General features: G+C 41.8%; 1 protein-coding gene across 3 annotated transcripts in view; it reads left to right on the forward strand.

Annotated features, from left to right (window-relative positions):
* Positions 1-22,846, forward strand: part of PLEKHF2 (pleckstrin homology and FYVE domain containing 2) — a 72,033-nt gene that overhangs the window by 16,554 nt on the left and 32,633 nt on the right. Inside the window, exon 1 of one of the 3 annotated variants that reach the window (XM_032858665.1) lies at positions 11,199-11,209. The exons of 1 other annotated variant lie outside the window; for it this stretch is intronic. The gene's annotated coding sequence lies outside the window, so the exon portion shown is untranslated. Of the gene's footprint in view, positions 1-11,198; positions 11,210-19,224; positions 19,282-22,846 lie in introns of those variants that run through there. One more of the 3 variants, XM_032858662.1, reaches the window with a different exon arrangement.

The following is a 22,846-nucleotide window of genomic DNA, read 5'->3' on the forward strand; positions in this document are numbered from 1 at the left end:
ACCAACCTCTTGAATGTCCCGCCCTTCCCACTTCTTCAGCCCAGGTTACTGTCCAAGCGTTCTCACGGGCTTGCCGGAGGCACCCCCCCACCCCCCACCCTGGTGTTCCACTCTCATTCCGAACTACCCCACCTCTACTGCCTCACCTCTAAAGCATTTCCTATAACTGGGCATTTGCAAATGCCTATTAAATAATGGCTCTTCCATTAGTACAAGATTAGCCTCTAATGCTTTCTCTGGTACCCTTTTCATCGCTTCGGGCTTCAGGGGAGCATCTGCAAAAGTGCTTTCCCAAGCCCTCTCCCTCTGAGATTCTGAGAGTGTTTGGGCTCTTCTGCATTGATCTGGGCTGCAGATAATGAATCCCTGAATCACACATGAGGCACTAGAGTGAGTTGAATATGGGTGAGTCTGTCTGATCTAGAAATTGATCTTAACCAATCAGAGAAGCTAGATTGTAAAGGTTTGATCCAGGGGCAGTCAGTCCTTCCCCTTCTCGGCTCCTAATCAATTCCTGTTGTGCCTCACTCTGTGTAAGGAATAAATAGGCAATCACAAAAAGACACTGAAATGAGGATATCTGTAAGAATTAGGTTTTAAAATGATTTCCTCCCCAGGATGCGGTCTACATGCAAAAAATAGACTAAGGGAACAATAGTAAACAGAAGGACAAAGCAAGTAATTAAAACTAGAAAGCAAGTTTTGCTCCACAAAAACCATGATGGAATTGTGGTTCGATTTTTCCTCTTAAAGAAAAGAAAAAAATTACTGATAGTGAAAAGAAAACAGTCTGATTTGCTGAAATGTTTGGTTTAGAGGCTACTTCATAGAAGGTCAGATGCAAAGTTGCCTTTGACTTTCTAAATAATATCATAGTTTGAATACACTTGTTACTGATTTTCTATAGGTTTAGTTTCACTTTCTGCGTGTTTTTGGTCTATGTTAAACCAACTTCTATTCTAGAGCTAGCTAGTTTAGGATCACATATTTTTAAAAGTATATTAATTCAGAGGGTGCTGGGAAATACTGGCTAAATAAGGCAGCTTTCAGTATAATTTCTGACTGGAAACCTTTGCATTAAAGAATTCTGAATCACTGTATCTATTATGTCCATAGAAGAACACATTGTTTTCTATTTTTGTAGGCATTTCCTGTTTTACTTTTACATACCCTGTGATGTAGGTATGACTATTGTTTTGTTGATTCTTGTGCTCCGACAAGCCAAAACTCAGCAAAACCAAGTTCTTTTTCTTCTTCCCCTCCACCCCGCCCTCCCTTGCCCCAAGGTTACTATAAAAAGCAGGAAAAAAGTGAATGTTGGCTGCCTCCCAGGTTAATGTTCCATAGTTTGGGTGAAGCCAGATCTTGGAGCACTTTTCATTTACCTACTCATTTAAGCAATCTAATTCTGAGTCAGGTAAATACACTTGAGCCAAATTAAAGTCAAGTGTTTAATATGTTTGCTTTCAGAATAATTTTATTTACAGTAATTGCTTTCCTGTTTTTCATGCAATACATTGTGTTCTCACCAGGGCAAAGAAGTGAATTTAGACACTCCTGTCTGGTGACTTGGTCCATTTTCTTTGCATCTGCTGATAACATCTGGCAGTATCCAAAGTTCCAATCTCAAGTGATTCACATAGTACACAATGTTGCCCTTGTCTGGTTTTCTCTTAACTGGGACTGTCTAAGAGGATTTGGGCTAAGAAATTTCCAGAAAGATAATAGTAGAATCTTAGATTTGGAAGGGACCTCTCAGGTCATTCAGTGCATTTCCCACCCAATACAATGATCTCTTCCATAGCATACCTGCCAGTGGCCATCACCCCTTGACTCCAAACACTTCTAGGGACGGGGCCCTCACAGTGGACAAGCAGTTCATTCCACTTTTGGATACTGATGATGAGGGACAAAAGGCAGAAGCTGACATCCTGCAACCACCCCCAGCCCCCACTCCTAGATGGGACAGTGTGACATTCTTCCAGGGATCTCCCAACTATCTTAATGTTAATTCCTTGCTAGAGGGGGAAAACAACATTAACTTGACAATGGCAAGGCCTCTGGTATCTTTAGGACGTCTTTAGCCTATGGAAGTTCTTTTGAAAACTTAACTTTTCCCTTACCAACCCCAACCCCATAGCATATAATCAGACACCCCTCACAAACCCCCTGCAGTAGCTCTTTCTGCCCCCCCAGGTCCTGTCCCCTTGCTTTAATAAACCCCCATTTTGCACCAAAGACATCTCATTGAAGTCTTTCTTGGTCGTGGGCTCTGGACTCCACCCCACCTCACCTCACCTACATTCCAAAACCCCATTACCGAATTCCTGGAAAGTTCTTCCTCGTGTCGTCATGATGAACTGAGATTTTGTCTCTGTAATTTCCATCCATTGGTCCTAATTTGATCATCAAATGACAAATCATATTACGGCCATAAAATTCAAATTGACAGTAACATTTCAATTCTTCTTTCCCACGGTGAAAATGTAAATAGTTCTCATACTGCCTCCTAAGGTGATTTTCTTTCTCCAGGTAAACAACATTTCTTGTTCTTTTAACTGTTTGTTCTCCTTTTGTGGCTTACAAAATTGAGATTCTTTAACTTGCCTGAGGCAGAAACCCCAACTCAAAATGGCTCAAATGAAGAAAAATAGTATTAATTTACTCACTGAAATGTCCACAGGAAGAGGAAGGTTCTGGCCCAATCAATGCCATTAGAGCTTGGTCTCACTTGACATCTGTGTCATACAGTGTCCCATCAGGATTAAAAAAACACAATTATTTATACAGGTAAAGTTTAATCTAAAGAACTATTAACCATAACAGGGTGTTGGAATAACAAGGGATTGGCTATAAAGAAAACTCCTTTTTTTTTTTTTAAGATTTTATTTATTTTTTTGACAGAGAGAGAATGATCACAAGTAGGCAGAGAGGCAGGCAGGGGTTGGGGGGAAGCAGGCTCCCTGCTGAGCAGAGAGCCCTATGCAGGGCTCCATCCCAGGATTCTGAGATCATGACCTGAGCAAAAGGCAGAGGCTTAACCCACTGAGCCACCCAGGTGCTCCCAAGATTTTATTTTTAAGTAAGCTCTACACCCAACATAGGGCTTGAACTCACAGACCCGAGATCAAGAGTCACATGCTCCTCCAACTGAGCCAGAGGAGCCATAGAAGTAAAGAGAATTCTTTAAAAAATGCAGGAATAACACATATAAGGAGCAATATTCCTCTTGGCGCTGGGATAGAGTATCCAAGGGAGAGCCAGCCATTCCCATCCCCTGACCCCGAGCTGAGATCCAGACCTTGTTGGAGAGGTCACAGCTCTATTTCACTGACTGGCAGACAAGGCTGTTTCAGGAGACCTTCCTGGAAATGCACCCTTGGGAATTTGCTGGAAGTTCATCCTCTTAGAATGCTGGGGAAAGTGTAGATGCTTACAAAGTAGAACATTATGACAGGTAGTAAAGAAAAAAATATTTAAGGGCCCATCTACACTTTTGCAGAGCAGACAATAAAAGTTGAATTTGGGACTAAGAGACAATAGATCAGTAACTGGCAAACAACCATTATATTCCTTTCCTCTCCTCAGGCTCTGTACACACTCTCTTATAATGGCAAGACGGCTGTCAGCAGCCCAAGTTTCTATCTCCTCCTTTTGGTGACTCAGCTGGGAAGAGAGTACTCTCCCAAGTATTACACCAGATTAAGTTTAAACAACCCCAGTTTATCAATCTTGTATCATATGCTCATTCCTGCACCAATCACGGTATCCTGGTGGCTCTGTTGCCCAAATGCGCCAGCCCTGAAGTGTCCTGCCCCTGGAGGAAGGGGGTGAGTCCACCTCACCCCTATCAAGTATACAGAGAAAATTCCAAGTAAAATCAAGCTGTTGATACCAGAAGAAGGAATGGCTGATAAGCAGGCATAAATCACACTAGTGCCTGTTAGGAGCAAAGATCTCAATCAACCAATGCCTCTCTCTGTTTAATTACCTTTGTAAAGTACAAACAGTAATAATGCCTATTTGAGCTAGAAGGGATTTTTTAAATGCCACACCTTTATTCCTGCCCATATTTAGAAACAATCGAGAAATATAGTCAAGAATCAGTAGGATGGAGTACAACATTTCAGCTTTATTAGGGAGAAAATTTGATATTGATGATGTTCAGGGGCTGACCCAGTCTCTGGTACTAAACAGCCCACGGGATGCTGCACACGTCCCTGTCCCTCAGGCCATACGCATTGGCAACTGTAAAGCTTATGACATAGGGGGTGCCTGGGTGCTTCAGTAGGTTAAAGCCTCTGCCTTCGGCTCAGGTCGTGATCCCACTGTCCTGGGATCGAGCCTCAGATCGGGCTCTCTGCTCCGCGGGGAGCCTACTTCCTCCTCTCTCTCTCTCTCTGCCTGCTTCTCTGCCTACTTGTGATCTGTCTGTCAAATAAATAAATAAAATCTTAAAAAAAAAAAGAATAAAACAACAATAGTCACATTACCTTCGCAGTTAAGCACGGCTGTGGTGATTATAGTGGTATAATCACCATGTAGAAAAGATTTTAGACTGTCCACATTTGCAATCAGGAACAGCACCTCACAGCATACACAATAAAATCCTATGATCTTCCTAGTATTTGCACACACACACACACACACACACACACTCAGAGTGAGGAGAAGAGATTTACTGGTAACTGTCAGAAAGCAACTCTCCATGGATCTTTTTGGGGTTTTTCTGTATGGCTGGCAAGCTCAGTTACTGACCTCCCCTTATTCCAGATCATATTCTTTTTTTAAAGATTTTATTTATTTATTTGAGAGAGAGAGAGAGAGTGTGTACACAAGCAGGGGAAGGGCAGAAGGAGAGGGAGAAGCCGACTCCCTGCTGAGCAGGGAGCCTGATGCAGGGCTCCATCCCAGGACCGCTGGGGTCATGACCTGAAACAAAGACAGATGCTTAACCAACTGAGCCACCCAGGTGGCCCTCTAGACCATTTTTCTTAGCCTCATCTAAGAATGTTTATACAGTGAATAGCCTTGGAATATGGTCGGAATATAGAAATAGCATCTCCCAGCAGAGCGAAGGGCAGCCATGTTTACAGTCCAGTATAATAAAGATAATGTCTCCTCTGGAGCAAAGGGTATTATTACTGCCCATTGTAAAAGATTCATGTTTCCTAAGCTCAGGCTTGCCTCCTGTAACTCACCCCATTGTGTGCACAGTTGCCATTGGGTTCTCTCCACATTACCCCAGCAGCTGTGTTTATTTTGTGACCTTAGTCCCTCCTCGTGGCAAAGTAAATTGGGCCAGTCTGGGCGCCTGATTCTAGGACAGTATTACATTGGCTGGTCAGTACTTACCCTACACCCCAGCTGGACAATCAGAACTCTCTCTGAGAGAATGAAGTTGCTACTAACGGGAACAGGAAAGGAAAGGCTGCCTAGAAAGCCTGAACACAAGTTAGATCTGGGGCCACCAACCACCGTAATAATAAGTCAAATTTTGAGTGGAACAGATGCACACAAAGAAACAATGTTGCTGTAAGAAACAGAGACAGAGATAGTGTAGCCCAAGAGAAAGAGAGAAAAAGTAGCTTTGGTTCCTCATGGCTTCCTAGTCTCTGCTAACAGAGATCTTTATCATAAATGCCTTTTTTCTAAGGACTTGAGTGAGTCTTTGTTTCAATCAACCAAAGGAGCCTGACCAAGACAGCTGGCCATGTCTGTAAGCAAACATCTAGCTGGGAGACAATACACTCTTGCTCTATCACAAAAGACTCCTCTTCCAAAAAGGGACCGTGGATGTGCATAGGAACCAGAAAGTTGCCTTTAAGAATATTTTAAAAAGGAGAATTTTGTGGTATGTGACTTATATCTCAATAAAGCTGTTATTTTAAAGTGTGTTTTTTTTTAAAGAAAGCTAATATAAATACAAATTATTGAGTTTTTCTTGAAAGTACCAGAGAAGTCATTAAAGACAAATGTGTGGGATAGATTGAGTCTGCCTGAATGTAAGGAACAAGAGGGATGTGGGAGTGTGATAACCACATGCCCTGGGTCATTTGGATCGGTGACCTAAGAGCTTGGACAGTCCCAGGGGAAACCTGAGGGACCCAGGACGGCCCTGACTATGGAATTAAATAGTCTGGGCAGCAGGTGTCTGGCTAGGTTCTGTGGACAAGCACTGTCGCCTAGGTGACCTTAACATCTGCTGGCGTTTCTCATCCATTAGGATGGCCATTAACCAAAGAATAGAAAACAACAAATGTCGGCATGGATGTGGAGAAACTGGAACGCTTGTGCATTGCTGGTGGGGATGTAAAATGGTGCACCCGCTGTAGAGAAACTACCATACTATTTTCTAAAGGAAAGGAAATCCAGTTACACAGAAGATGTTGTCCTGAGTGGTGGGTGTGGAGTGGGGAGCCTCTAAGAGGAAATGCAGTGAGATTAGCACAGAGAGAGCATTAAATGGCTCCCAAAACCATCCCTCAGGTTTTACCAAGATGCAGGACCGAAAAGAATTGGGCAGAGGCTTGAGATGAGTATCAGACCAACGTGGAATACTTAGGGGCTCTCTTCTCTGTAGTGCTAAGCTCATGCATAAATATTCATATTCATATTCACATTATTTTGAGTCTGCAAATTAGAATATCATAAATGGACATTGCATCTAGACCCAAGAGCATAGGGACAGGCTAAGGGGATGGAGTGCTGGGTGAGCCTTGAGGAGAACACCTTTGTCTGAGCCAGGGGAGCTGCTGCCTGGGCCCTAGGGACATAATAAATGACCCCCTCCACACAGACTATAGATCCCCTGGGATAGAGTTTCTAATAATGTGTCATGTGACATTCTGCATGTTCCATGTAAGAAAGGATTTGGTCTTCCAATAAGGCAGATCTAGGTCACTGTCTGCAACCTCTCTACCCCCTTTGCTGATATGGAAACTAACTTTAATTGGTGAAATAAAAAGTGGCTTCTTCAAGATTTTGCAGATGGGGCCGTTTCTGCCTCTCTTTAGGAAGTATTTTGCTACACTCCAAACAATTTGAAGTTGCAGATCAGTATATATATATATATATATATAGGAATTCTTCTTTTCTCTATCTTCTTTGAATTACCTTTATCAAGCCCCCTGGATAATGATAGAATATGTTCTTATCAATTCAGAAAGGGGATCCTAATGTTACCCCATGGAATTAGGGCAATTCCTCCAGTAATCATGCCCTTAGTCCAATAGTAGCCAGTAATGGTGGGCAGGTGTTCTTAGGACTAGTGGCATGTACCTGAGAGATGTTTGGAGAAGCAAAAACTTCAGTTTGAGGTCATGGGACAGAATGAACATATTTAACTCTATAGCTGTGGTCTCATTAGCATCTTGCCTACCCCACAAACTATGCTGCAGACAGGACAAGCCTCAGCCTCTTACCCAGCAACCATCAAGATGACTTTGCAGGAGTGCCTGGGTGGCTCAGTTGGTTAAGCAGCTGCCTTCCACTCAGGTCACGATCCTGGAGTCCTGGGGTTGAGTCCTGCATCATCGGGATCCCAGCTCAGTGGGGAGACTGCTTCTCCATCCGACCCTCTCCCCTTCCATGCTGTTTTTCACTTGCTCTCTCTCTCAAATAAATAAATAAATAAAATCTTTTTTAAAAAAAAAAGATGCTTTTGCAGAACTCTGGATCAACAGACATGATTTCATTGCTCTGTGGTGTATCGTTCGTGGGTGCCATCCACTTAAGAAGCTAGATGGGCTATTTAAGCAGTTCCTACTCTCAGCAATGTGCAGCATTAGACACATTCCAGTACAAATAGAACTAACACAAACTGAGTGCTTGTTCTGTCCCAGCCACAGTTCTAAGGGCTTTTGATGCTTACTCATTTAATCTTCAAAACAACCCAGTAAGGTAAGGGCTATCATTATTCTGATGGAGCAGGTGTAGAAACTTAAATAAAGAGCTGTTAAGTCACTTAATCCAAAAGCAGCAGGCAGTAAGGGGCAGAGCTGGGGTTTGAGCCCAGAATATCTGGAGTTAGAATTTGTGCTTTTAAATCTTTACACTACTCTGCCTCCCTTGTACTATATGGTTTGATACAGTGGATAATTATACATCAGAACCACATTGTCATCCAGTCTCCTGAAGGACCTTTTGGCCCTCTTTAGGGTTGGTTGTTTGCCCCCCTCCCCCTACCATTAAGATGTCTTTGGTTAATATCCTTTCTGGATCCCAACACTCAGTGTCAGTTCTATGATTTGTGTTGCTATGGAAAATTTCTGGCTGAAAGTGGTTTTCTTATGCTGATTAGTAAATAACTTGTAACTTTTTCAGGCAATGAGCTTCTGGAAAGGAATTATGATTACCTTTTAAAGATTTTATTTTTTTAAAGTAATTTCTACACCCAACGTGGGGCTCAAACTCACAACCCGGAGATTAAGTTGCATGTTCTGCAGACTGAGGCTGCCAGGCATCCCTGGAAAGGAATTATTATTCCATCTCTCTGATCCTCTAGTTGGAGGTGAAGCCTGATGGGCTGGCCTGGCTTGTGGGACCTGAGAGGCCTGGGCAGGGAGGCTGAGGCTCTCACCCATGGCTATGAAGGGGAAGCCAAGACTCTCAGACAGGTTGGGGACAGCCAGTGAACTCAGGAGTTTTATTCTAACAGGTCCCCTCAACAGGGTAACATTGAGGTAGGTACAAAAAGCTAAAGCAGAGAGGAATGGATTCAGAAAGCCAGTGAAGACAGGAGCAGGAAGAGGCCAGCCAAAAGCAATCATCAGAGGGCCTTCCAGGCAATTCTGAGCAGCTCTGTACAAGAGGAGAGACACAGGAAGTTGTTGCCAGAAGCACAGACAAGTTTGAATACACTTCACAAACGTCAGGGAAAATTTAAGATTCTATTCAAATCTTATTAATTTTCATATCCTTTAAATATGCATGTAATCACTAGAAGCAATTCTGTGCACTCTTTTTACTTAGTGTTAATGAAGCATTTCCAGTAATCAACAGAGTCCACATTCTTGGATCTTTTAGTTTTAAGACATTCCTTCCTATTGCTCTGTGCCATTTCCTTACTCTTAAAGCAGCAGCTCCAGTATCTTTCTAGACTGGGCAATGCTTGCTAAGGTGTTGCAGACATGTGCCTGCTAGGGCAGCATTCCCCCAGACACACATACACCTGGGCTCATACTCATTGTGGGCATAGAATCTTGACCTGAAGAATTTTCCAGGTCCACCTTGCCCAGCTGGCTATCTCTGATAATAATAACCAAAGGAGTCCTGGGACTCATTGCTTCATAAAAACCTCAAAGAACTAACTGAGAAAGACCAAACCCAGACTACAGAAGAAGAAAAACTTATATATACCAGTTATCCTACACGTGACCAGATATTCTGTAAGTTTCAAGTATTGTCTAGAGTGATTCTATGTTAACTCTTAAGTCCTCTGGCCATGGTTAATGCTTTTGTCCTTGCAATCCCGTGACTCTTCTGGTTTTGTCATTCTGATTCTGTTGATTTCATTCTTTTTCTTTAAACCCTCCATTGAGTTCTGCTGCTCGAAGGATGAAACCCATGTTCCCAACTCTGGTCAACAGAATAATGACCCCAAACATGTTCACATTCTAATCCCTGGAACCTGATTATGGGATCTGACATGGCAAAAGAGGCTTTGCTGATGTCATTAAATTAAGGATCTTGAAATGAGACAATTGCCTTGGATTATCCTGGGTGGGCCCGATGTCATCCAAAGGGTCCTTATAAAAGTGAAGCAGAAGGGCCAGAATCAAGAAGGAAGATGTAAGCAGAGATGGCCTCTAGAAATTGGAAAAATGAAAAAAAATAGATTCTGTCCTAGAACCAGAGCAGAAGAATGGTACTGAGGAACATTTCTGTGTGTCAAGGTTTCCACATTATCTTCTTTGATGTCATAGAATTATAGTCTTCTGAAAATCATCAAGCACAATATAGATATGCATAAGCCACAATGTTTATTAAGTGCCCTCCATGTGCAAAGACCTCTGCTTTTTTTTTTTTTTAAGATTTATTTATTTATTTTAGAGGTGGGGAAGAGGCAAAAAGAGAGAATCCCAAGCAGACTCTGTGCTGAGCGCACAGAGCCCAACGTGGGGCTCGATCTCACAATGCTGATATCACCACCTGAGCCAAAACCAAGAGTTGGATGCTTAACCAACTGTGGCACACAGGTTCCCCAAGACCTCTGCTTTTGTATATAATTATAGTATGTTGAACAGTGGTGCTCCCCAAATAGGTTCAAATATTAACCGCCACAACCTCTGAAATGACCTTATTTTGCAAAAAGTTCCTTACAGATATAATTACAATAAGGATCTCAAGATAAGATCATCCTGGACTCAGGGTGGTCCTAACTCCAACAACAGATGTCCTTAAAAGAGAAAACAGAAGGAGATTTGAGGCACAGAGACACACAGAGGCAAAGCCATGTAAAGACAGTGGCAAAGATCGGACCTATATCACCACAAGCCAAGGAAAGCCTGGAGGCGCGAGAAGTTGGAAGAAGCAAGGAAGGATTCTTGCCTTTACTCCCTGCCCCCACATATGCTAGTAGCCATGTTTGGTGAGTCGTCAGAGGAAGCACAACCTTGCCAACACCTTCAGAGGGAGTCCAGACTTGGGGCCTCCAGAATTGTGAGAGAATCCATTTTTGTTGTTTTAAAGCCTGGCTTATGGTCATTTATTATGACAGCCACAGAAAATAATACAGCAACCTTCTCCATATTTCTCCATGATGCTGAAAGCTGCTAAGATCCTGTTTGCCTATCACACAGCACAGCAGACAAAAGAGACCTTGCCTTCTTGCTCCCTCTCATCCCTCCATGCTTCTGCTGGTTCCTGTATCATCTCTCCTGTGCTTTAAGGACTCACTACACACTTCTCAGTGTAACTTTGCTTTCAATATACACAGTGTACCCAACATGAAGATTAAAAATGTTCAGCAACGGGGATGGCCCAGGCACTGCCCAGCTGGAATGGACACTGGTTGCTGGGATGGAGCGCGGACCCGAAGGCCCCCTCCGGGCCAGGCATTACCCTTCTAGGGGCTGGATCGTGGCTGCCAGATACTGGCAAGAGTCTCGCTGGGAATTCTTACTGTGTTCTGGAAACTGTACTCAGTGGACCATCTCTCCGAAACCCCACCACCACTAAACAGGTAAAGAGACTGAGGCTAAAGGAGGTTCAATGATGTGCCTGAGGCAAGCAGGTGGCAGAGTGAGGGCCTCAGAGCCAGCCAGCTTGGCTCTGAGCTCTGTTGTGGAGCATGTGAGGAAATGCCTGGACAGGGTCATTTCTCTCTGGAGTAGGGAATCCTTGGAAAAGGAGTGTCATCCAGACTGGGGCCCTCAGAAACACAAATTATTTATTTCAGAAAAATGGCATCACAGGAGATACTGGTTGACTCATCATTCAGTCCCAGTTGGAGCCTCAGACTCAAAGAATGCAGGAGCCCTGAGGGAGAGCAGCCATGGGTATGGGCTGCCCCTCCACTGGCACCTTGGGTTGAGGTGAGCTCCAGGCTCATGACACAATCATGGCAGAGAGCTCAGAGTACATGGAGGCTGAGGGACTTCCAGGGAGTTGGGAATGACAGCCAGGACCTCAAAGGTGAGAGCTTGGTAAGATCTCCTGAAGCCTGAGGTTTCCCCACATGTGCTTTTCTTTCCCAGCCTGCCTCACTGAGGTGATCCTATGAGGCCTTGGTATGGAGAGTCCACACGTGCTTATGTGAGAGAAGGGCAGAGGGGGTAAAACAAGCAAGCCTGGTTCTCCAGTCTTCAAGTGGAGAAGTGAATCCAGAGATAGCAGGGTCAGTGTTGCTTGGAAAGAAAGAAGAGCCTTCAGCAGCCTGGGCCCGCAGAAGAGAAAAAAGAGAACCAGGGAGGCCTACCTCAGCCTCCCCACCACAGGTGTGGCCCCTAGGGGCTTCACCACAGACAGATGGAGGGAAAAGGGTGTCTGGTACCATGCTATTTACCAGTGCGTGACGTCCTTGCCTTTACTCCCTGCCCCCACATATGCTAGTAGCCATGTTTGGTGAAAGTGGCCTTTCCCGGTACTACATTTGTAGGTGTGCTTTACAGGAACTAGTCCCAAGCAATTCATTATTCTATTACATTAGTTAGCTGTTGGCAGACCTGTCATATCATATAAGAAAGCAGAGCTATTTTGGTGCTTGTACTCATGAGTCATCTCGCCAACTTGCTGTATATATTTTCTACCCCTGTTCTAGAATCACATTCTTTCATTCAGTGAATACAGGTGATAATGATGTTTTTACTTTCTCCTACATTCTTTTTCTCTTAAGATCAAAATAGCAACAAGAACCAAAAAGACAGATAAGGCTTTCTTCAACATCCCATGGGGATTTCTAAAACTCCCTTTGACACCCATGCTTCCACTTAGATCTGAAATTGCAAATAAGCTACTATAAATGTTCTTCTGAGATTTGCAATAAGCAGAAGTGTATATCCAGAAAGCCTTGCATTGGCAGGGAAATATCAAATCCTGTGCTCATCTTGCCAAATAGCCAAGACTTCAAAAAATCCATTTATGTGTTCCATAGATCTGCTTTGTCTGTAACTGCTACTGAAGTCTAAAAAGTTTGTCTTGAACACCTCAATATGTGTCAACCCCAAGCAGGCTGAAGGAGAGAGGGAAAAATATATGGTGACTCAAGAAAAGTTAGATAGTGAGTGACGAGAAGACTGTCACGTGTTTCATTCACTACACTCTTTCTGGAAGGTCTCCCTTGGCAACTTTTAAGTGTTCTGTCATCATTTCTTGGAGGCTTCTCTAGCTGTTCAAATGTGGTGAGAAGATGAGAAAACTATAATATGAAGGTAAGGGAGGGTCTGGCTCCTCTGATGGAAACATGTTTCTCCATTTCCCCATTTTACATCACCTTGAAACCCTCTCTCATTGACTCAGTCACCCTGCCTGGAGCTCTGTAGCATATTCTCCAAGGGACACACACTTCCCCATTCATAGAACCACATCAGGAAGTTAAAAGCATAACTTTGACTCAAGGGGAATTTTTCTGTCCACATGTTTTCCAATACACGAGCTGTCGTGCTTCTGGTGAGGGTCTACACCGTGCCAAATTTATTCTCAGGGGCATTCAACCCAACTGCTCAACAGATAGTTTGTTGTTGTTGCTTGTCTTTTAAGTAAACTCCATACCCAACATGGGACTCAAACTCACCACCCAGAGATCAAGAGTTGTATGCTCTACCAACTCAGCCAGCCAGGTGCCCTTCAACAGATGATTTTGAGAGAAACTTGGACCTCAGAGAGCTTCCCACGGTCATTTGTCCAGGCAAATGGCTAAAATTACTGAAGTCTACAAGTCAACACTTAGGGAATGGCAAGCCTCAACAGCTGATAATCTGGAATGTTCTCAACTTTTAAAAGAGGATGCAGATGGTAATTTTGTTCTTCAGCCCACAGCAGGGGCCCAGACATTTTGTGGAGACTGTTCTCAATACATCTTTTTTATTTTTAAAAACGTTTTGTTTATTTATTTGACAGAAAGAGAGACCACAAACAAGGGGAGTGGCAGGCAGAGGCAGAGGGAGAAGCAGGCTCACGGATGAACTGAGATTCCAACGTGGGGTTCAATCCCAGGACCCTAGGACCATGACCTGGCCTGAAGGCAGACGCTTAACAACTGAACCACTCAGGTGTCCCTATTCTCAATACATCTTAGGCTCAGTTGAACCTTATTTTGAAGTGAAAATACATGTATTTTAGGGAACCAAAAGTGACTTAAGGTAGCTGGATTACAGTGTTGCTATTAATTAGTAATAATTAGTCTCTTTGTTGATATCAACTGAAAATCCAATTTAGACTGATATAACAAAAGAAATTCATTGTCTCACCTAAAAGGCAAATGGTTGTTCAGGCCAGAGATGATTTAAGCTATTGATAAGTCTTGATGGGCTAAGGGTCTTATTTCTTTTCCTCTCTCTGTTTTGAGCCCAACAGTCCTGGGGTCATAGGATTCTTTGTTCACATCAGAAGGGGAGAGAACATCTTTTTCTTTAATTGTCAACGACAATTCCTGGGTTTACATTCCAGGAATGGGACCAATTCCTGGGTCTGGGAGTATGGGGTAGCATGCTGAGCAAAAGCCAGCTCGTTTTTGGAGCTGAGAGTCAGCTGATATGCCTAAACCGTTTTGCTAAGAATGGGGTAGAAATAGTTATGCAGAGGGAAATTGCGATATTGTTTTACCAAAAGACGAGTACATGGATATAAGGAGGGGAAAACAAAACCAACATCCTTGGGACACCTGGGTGGCTCAGTTGGTTAAGTGGCTGCCTTTGGCTCAGTCATGATCCCAGCGTCTTGGGATCGAGTCCCGCCTGCATCAGGCTCCTTGCTGCGCAGGGAGCCTGCTTCTCCCTCTGCCACTCTGTCTGCCTGTGCTCACTCTCTCTCTCTCTCTCTGACAAATAAATAAATAAGATCTTTTAAAAAATAAAACAAAACAAACAAACAAAATCCTCTATTAAGTCCGTTAAGGGGAAAACTGTAAGCTCTCCAGAAAGGGAGGCTAAGGAGTCATAGTGAAGGACTGTGTTAAGGAGTCTGAACTTGACATTCTTTGAAGGGTTGTAATCGGCAATTTTCACCCAGCATCCACAGAAAGCTCTCCAGAGACATCTAATATCTAACAACCTTTTTAAAAATAAAGCTTTTTTGTGTGCAGTTGCAAGAGTTTGATGTCTGGTTAGTGAGTAGATGGATGCCCATTATCTTTCCCTTTGTAATTTTGTTATGTTTAGACTATTTCACAAGTAAAAAGTGGAAGTAATGTAAAGACATAGTAGACGTTACCAGTGCTTACCAATATGCCATTTTTTTTTCTCCATCCCACACCCCAAGAAACTACATTTCCTTGCTTGCCTCATGCTGACCAATAGGCTGTAAGTGAAAATGATACCTGTTTCTGGTCTGAGACAGCAAAACATCCTGGGCAAACATTCAGTTCTGCCTCCCTTTTAGGGTGATAGTGATGGCCAGATCTTGAGACTATAGAGCCACAAGAGCAAAGAAGCCTGCATCCCTGGGTCACTGCAAGGATGTTTTGGAAAGTGGTCACAGATTCCGGTTGTTTTTTTCTGGGTGTCCAATCACTCCCAAACTTACTGGCTTAAAGCAATTATTTTCTGTTATCTCCCATGGTTCTGTGGGTGCTAGGCGGGCTCAGTTAGGCAGTTGTCACTAAGGGTCTCTCATACTATTGCAGACGTCCATTGACTGATGCTGCAGTCATCTGACCACTCATCTGAGCTGGATGTCCAAAATGGCGTGAATTGGTGCTATCAGCTCAGAGCTCTGGCACTGTCAACCACAGCACCTAAATGCCTTGGGCTTCTTACTGTATGGGTCTTGGGTTCTGAGAAGAAGCATCCCAAGAGCATGTGTTTCAAGAGACCCAGGAGGAGTCAAAAAGCTTCTAACAACTTGTCCTTGGATGTCCCATTTGGTCATTGCTGCCATATTCTATTGGTCAAGGCAAGTCACCAAGGTCAGTCCAACTTTAAAGCAAGAGAAATTAGACCCCTACACTTGATATAGGAAGTAGCGTATAGTATTGGAAGGAAAGGTATTGATAGTGACCATCTTTTCTTATCTCCTGCGTCTGACTTACAGTGGACTTTGGATGAGCAAGAAATAATTTTATGTGATAAGCCACTGAAATTTGGGGGGTTGTTTGTTACCTTAGGATAAGCCTCACTTAAGCTATCAAACAGAATGGGAATTACAGAAAATATGAAAAAATCCAAAGAAAAATGACTATGATTAAACGTTCATGTATTTCCTTATCTTTTGTGCATATTTTTATATAGTTATCATATGATGTAAATAAGTTTAGTGTTTTTTCCACTTAGAATTATAATATAAATATATCCTTTTCCTATCCAGAAGTCTTAGTAAAGAATTTAAATTACTGAATAATATTTCATTGACAAAGCAAGCACTCAACTGCTTCCAGATAGTCTATCTATGCTGCCATAAATATCTTTGTGCATTAAGTGTTATTTCTTTTTGACAGATTATATTCATTCATCTTTAGATCCCTGATTTTGAAAGGTTTTATCCTAATAAATTTCTTAACATCATCCCTACTTGTGTCCTTTGTGGACAATGCCCCAGTTTATATTTCCAGTCCAGCTCTCTCCACTTACTCTAGACTTGACATCACTACTTGTGATCAGTAATAGACACTTCAAGTATGTCAAATTATTCTTGATTTTCTCTCCACTTCTGAAATCAGCTCCTTTCCTAGGCATTTTTATCTCAGTAAATGAAGCCACGATCTGCTCAACTGCTCAAGCCTAAAGGTGGGAGTCACTCTTCATTCCTCCCATTCTTTTGCCTTCTTGCAGTCAGTTAGCAAGTCCTACCTGTTTTATCTCCCAAATATACCTCGTTTGTCCATTTATTTCTTTCCAAGCTGCCTGCCTGGCCTCATCCATCATTGTCTTCCCCTGAACTACTGCAGTGTTTAGCTGAGAGGTCTTCCTGCTTCCATTTTTGTCTTCAATTCGGAGTTAAATCTGTTGAAACTTTAAATCAGAGAGGGTCACTCTCCTGCCTATAACCTAGTTCAGGCCCTTCTGGTTCAGGCCAGAACCCTCTGGCTTCTGTCTACCACAATTAGCTCTTAATACCTGCCCCTCTCCAGCCACATTGATCTTTCTAGTCTGAGTTCACTGTAAACTCTTTCTGCCTTAGGAACTTTGCATATGTTCCTTCTTGTCCTAGAACAGTTTTCCCTAGCTCTTCCAGGAGTTGCCTCTTTCTCATCTTTCAACTCAATTGTCATCTTCTTAGAGGAGTTGTATGGACTATTCTATTTAAAATAGCCAGTCACTTTCCATTAAATACGCTGTGATAGCTCCAGAACTTTTATACAAGGATAGTTTAGGGGCAATAATCTGGTTGAGAGTGTGTGATGGTGGGAGGAGCTAGTGGCAACTTTCAGCTAGGACTCTTGTCTTAAAGATGCATTTGCATAGCAACTTCCATGAGACTGAGAGACTATCAACTGTCTTCTCAAAGACCAGTGATAATGTTGGTGGGGTTGATCAATATTATGGGAATAAAACACCTCCCACCCTAAAGTCCTGGGTGATGTCATGGTACTTGCTATGTCTATTTCCTTTACTGAACTCATTACTATCTGCAATTATCTTACTATATGTGTTTTCTCCCTTTGCTAGAAGGTAGGCTCCTTGAAGACAGGGTTCTTGTCTGTCTTCCCTATGTACCCAATGCCACCCCCAACTCTAATAACAATACCTCATAGTAGTCAATGGATATTTTTTTTTTTTTAAGATTTTATTTATTTATCTGACAGACCGAGATCACAAGTAGGCAGAGCAACAGGCAGAGAGAGAGGGGGAAGCAGGCTCCCTGCTGAGCAGAGAGCCCGATGTGGGGCTCGATCCCAGGACCCTGGGATCATGACCTGAGCCGAAGGCAGAGGCTTAACCCACTGAGCCACCCAGGTGCCCCAATGGATATTTTTTAATAAGTTAATAGAATTGCTTTATAAGTAAATAGGACTGAGTTACTCTATCTTATATTTCCATCCCAACTTTATCCCCAACTAGATTTCCATGGATTATTTTGGTCTTCTAATCCATGACGTACATATCCGTATTTCTATACATATACACGACACTCCATTTCTGGAGAAGTATAATGTGTGTCAGGACTCTTCATGCAGGATGGCAGAGGCTAGGAGAAAATAAAGTGAAGATGATATGAAAGAAAAATGACAGGAAAAGGGTTCAGTACTTGGAGAACATGAGAAGAAGGCACTCTATGGCAGAGGAGGTCATTCAGACCTTTGCATTATCATTAAAAATCTATTCCAGATCAAAATGTCCTTTCCAACAGGTTTGACCCCACACTTTAGAAATAGTCCTCTGCACCACAACCTACAGTCTCTGGCTATGAGCCTGTGTCTCTTGACTGTGTTCCTTATTTCTTGGCTGGTTTGCCTGCCTTGCCACTCAGTTTCATTTCCAAATTTGGGTTTCCTTATGTGTGAGTCACAGTGCAGTAAACAGAGATTGCATGTGCCGAGACTCAAATGAGGCAGAACAGGACTACTGCTCTACAAGGAGTTTCTCCAGAGTGTTCTTGGTCCAGCCACTTGGCCCCTCTTCTAGAACCAGAAGCCCTGCTGTGTCTGGCCCGGCCTGCCTGTCTGGCACCCACCAGTTCTGGGAGCTGAGCTTGGGCTAAGGGCTGAAGCAACACCTGGGTGTGTTTGGGTGGAAGTCATAGACTGAGGTGGGTGCTGGGGGCTGCTCCATACAGAGCAGAGGGAGACTAGGTGAGAAGAGCAGCTGGGTGGTTATAGCTAATGATGGCTTGTTTTCACAGGATTTGTTCTTCTTGTGAACATTCCTTGTTTGTTGTCAATCTAGAATGTATAAAGGGTCGTCAGAGAGACACAAATTTGGAGCAGGGACCTTTGCAAGAACTGGCCAGAAATCTATAAATCAGGAATGTCAAGAATTAATAGGCTATTTCCTTCCTTTACACATAAGTGATAGAATTTATATTTTATTAATAATTTCAACGCAAAAAGCATTTACTACTACCACATGACCACCACATCCACTGTTTATTGAGTACCTACTATTTTCCAAGCACCTACTGTTTGCGATGAGCTTTGCCTTATATTATCCCCAATCTTTATCATCCTAGGATAGAGGGGATTCTTTTCCCATTTTTACAGATTTTACTAATAAGAAGATTGAACAGAGCAGAACAGTTAAGCCTTCTACACAAGGTTATACAGCTAATAAGTTGGAGAATCAGAATTTGAACGTAGATCTATCTGACTCCAAACTCTGAAAGTTTTTCTTTTTATTGGAAATGAATTTTTTAAATGAAATCATGCTTCAGTTTCTTCTCTTTACATGAAAGTATGAATGACCTATTTATACTAGTACTCCTGAAAAGTATATGGCTTTTTAGAATAGATTCTCTTGATAATATTTGGATTCCAAGTTTCTGTTGAATTTTGTTTAATCTGGCACCAACTTTGAAAAACATGTTACAGTATTCCAACTTTGTAGGTTCTGAACTTATTTTAAGCTAGTTTTATAGAAGGTGAACTTTTTCAATAACTGCTTGTTGATGTTAATGTTTTGTCATTTACAGGGTTAATGTAGAGACATAAGGCATTTGTTGTATAATTCCACTCTACCGGCCGGGAAGGTAATGTGCAAATAATTTAGGAATTTTCTAGAGAAGAAAGCAACCATTGTGCCTTTTTGTGTATGAGTACTTGAATATGATTTTTACTTCATTGAAAATTCACTGATGATTGTGCCTTCTGTTTTTTTAAATAAAACAATACATACTTGTTATAGAAGATTGGTAAAACACAAAGAATGAAAAGAATTGTGCATAATCCTACCAAAGGTAAAAAATTAATATAGTTGTATATTTTTCATGTGTGTTTTATACAAAAGTTTGCATAGTTTACACGTAATTTACTACTCTACCTGGAACTTATTTCGGTATGGGGCGTTAAGCCTTATGTTTCTGGTAAGACAGAGATGAGCTTGAAACTAGTCCCTCAGTTTCCAGTATGACACATGGTGTCCCTGTTGGAAATACATAAACATGGTTTGGAGCAAGGCAAATCCCTGATCAATTTATAACCACTGTTGAGAAAATTCACAAGATTCCTGATGTATACTAGATTCATATGTTAAAACTCCCAAGATCAACATCAAATTTCTGCCAAGAAAACTTAATTTTTTTAAATGTTAATAAGCTTCTTTGTTCAAATTTAAATGTCAGTTTTTGATTGTAAGGTAAGATAGCCTGACAGATGGTTAAAAGAGCAGTAGTCTGGGAAATACAATTTACAATAAGTCTTTTAAGAAATGAATTAAAATTCCTTCCAGAAAGCTTCTCAACTCCCCTAGCTTTTCCAAGAGATATGTGCAATATATATTTTTCTTTCTGCATGGATTTTATTTCTTAAAGCAGTTTTAGATTCAGAGCAAAACTGAGGGGAAAGTATAGAGAGTTCCATAAAACTCCTACCCCTGCCCCCAAAAACAAGCACACCCTCCCCCACTATAAGCATCCCACGCCAGAGTGGCACATTTATTACAATCAGTGAGTCTACACTGACATGTCCTTATCACCCATAGTCCATGGTATATGTTAAGGTTCACTCCTAGTATGCTACATTCTATTACTTTTAACAGATATATAGTGACATGTGTCCATGAGAACGGTATTGTACAGAATAGTTTCACTGCCCTAAAAATCCTGTTTATCCCTCCCTTTCCCCTAATGCCTAGCAACCAAGGATCATTTTACTGTCTTGCAATATTTTTAAAAGAACTTTCTATGTCATTTTATTGGGAAATGTTTCTAACTGATCTTCTAAGAGCTGACTATAAGGCTCTCAGATTAAAATGCCTAGAACTGTATTTCCAGGAGTCATGGGGGCCTTCCTGCTTTAAAGCAAAAAGTACTTTCCCCTCAGTTTTGCTCTGAATCGAAAACTGTACAGAATAAAACTTTGGAAGAGTGCCTTTCACACGACACGAATGGATTTTGGTGGAGCTTGGCATCATTTTATGGTGGAGACAATGGCCGAGGCTGGATTGTGCTGGGCTTTACAGAACCTGTGATGATCTGGCATTTTATTCTAAGTGAAATAGAAATGTTCCTACTCCATGTGGATTTGAGCAAATGAGAGAAAGGCCTCTGCTCCTCGAAGCATTTCTATCTTGCTGGAAAATTATTGTAAAATAGTTTTAGCAGAACAAGGCACTTCTTTGAAATCTGCCAGAGGATATTTGTAATAAATACAAAATTTACAATGCCCCAATGTGAAAGGCACTCTTCCAAAGTTTTATTCTACTACAACCTGTACAACTGTATATGGCAGCCTCTGTGGGGAGCCATGGAAGGCTTGCTGCAGGGGGAAATGGTACAGTCCTGTGTTGTCCCTGTGTGGAGGGGTCACCAGGAGAGGAGAGGAGTTTAGATGAAGTGTTTTGGAAGAAGATCCGACGATATCTAGGAAGGAAGTAGGAAAGAGGATGAGACGGTTGGTGGCAACTCACCAGACTTGTGGGTGGGAGTGCAATTTCACTGAGATGGGCACAACTAGAAGACCAGGGGCTTCAGAAAGAAGAAATGGAGGAATAAGTAAAAATCTTGGTGTTTTCCAGCTCTCCTTGAATGCTCTGCTTTCAACTAAAAGTTCACCAAACTCTTTGTCTTTTCCCAAATTAATACCTTGAAAAACTTACCCATTAAAATCAAGGACGATAATACGATCTTTGCCTTTCAGGTTTATCGAATTTATCAAATTCAATTATTGAGTTTATCGAAACTCGAATTTTACCAATATTTTCAAGTTCCTCTATGTTTCAGGGACTCTGCCACAGACTTTACACACCTTATCTCATTTCCTCTGCTCAGCAATCTGTGAGGTAGTTCCTATTTTTATCTTCATTTTACAGAGGAGATGTGAAGCTCAGAGAGAGATCTTATCACTCAATTTGAACATGGTGCAGTGGTTACAGGTGTCAGGCATGAGTTGGATCCTATTGCTTTAGACCCTTGTTTATGTCAGCTTTGTCAGTGCTATCCAATAGTACTTTCTGCAACATATTTTATATCTGCACTGTCCAGTAGTCATGTGGCTATTAAGTTCTTAAAATGTGGTGCAACTAAGGAACTGAATTTTTAATAACTACACGTGGTTAGTGGTTACCATATTTGTTGGTGCAACTCTAAATCAGTGGAGTCCAAATTGGGTTACGCACAGCCCAGGGAGGAGACAGAACATGCAGAGTAGAGAAAGAAAACTCACACAATGTTTTAAATAATTATTTCTGATTTTTTGTGTGTATGTTTTATAATGTACCTAATATATTAGTTATATAATAATAGATGTGTGTGTATATGCACACTATATATTGTATCTACTATTACATGTGTAATTAATATCTATTATATACAATAGTTTTTTATCTAACACTTACATAGCACTTACCATGTACCAGGCACCATGCTTTACAAATATTAACTCATTTAATCTTCATAATGATATGTGAGGTAGATGCTTTCATTATAGTCCTTTTGGCTTCTAAGTCCATGCCTTTTAGGATAAACTAAGTAAGTATATTGGGAGGGGAGTGTGGGCAAACATTTTTACTGATGACTGAGTGACCAAAAATGTTCGGTGACAATTGCTGTAGGCTAGACATAGCAACTCCTAACCTCAAAATTTAAAAAGATTTTGGGTGATCAAGCCTACCTTTTTTCACTGATGAAATGTTGCTTTGCATGTAGAGAAGGCAGAGGCTGAAGGAAGGTGCCGGTAAGGTGATAGTTCAAACAAGTGTCCCGTGAACATTGTCCTTGTCTACAGAGACAACTATAACTAACAAATGTGAAGATTTGTGTGATGAGGATACTGTAAGTTTCCCTGTTTAAAAAAGTTCATCCTTGCTAGTTTTGTTCTAGTTACTAATTAAAAAAAAAAAAAAATTTGTTTCTGAGACATTGAAATAGGGGAGGATGGGAGCCGAAGACCTAGAGGAGGTAGAATCCCAGATAGAAAGCGGATCAGAAACAAGACCTGCTCCTCCTGTTCCTTGGTGGGTGCTCATTTACGCGCAGCTTGGGTGCTGGCGGCTCTAATTCGAGAAACATCAAACAAAGGTTAAATATCCTTGAAATAATAGACCAATGGGAAACATAAAATTTACCCAAAACTAATTTTCACCTAAACACTTTTTGT

This window comes from Lontra canadensis, unplaced genomic scaffold, assembly GCF_010015895.1.
Source record: "Lontra canadensis isolate GAN:19392208 unplaced genomic scaffold, GSC_riverotter_1.0 scaffold15, whole genome shotgun sequence".
NCBI classification, from domain to species: Eukaryota; Metazoa; Chordata; class Mammalia; order Carnivora; family Mustelidae; genus Lontra; species Lontra canadensis.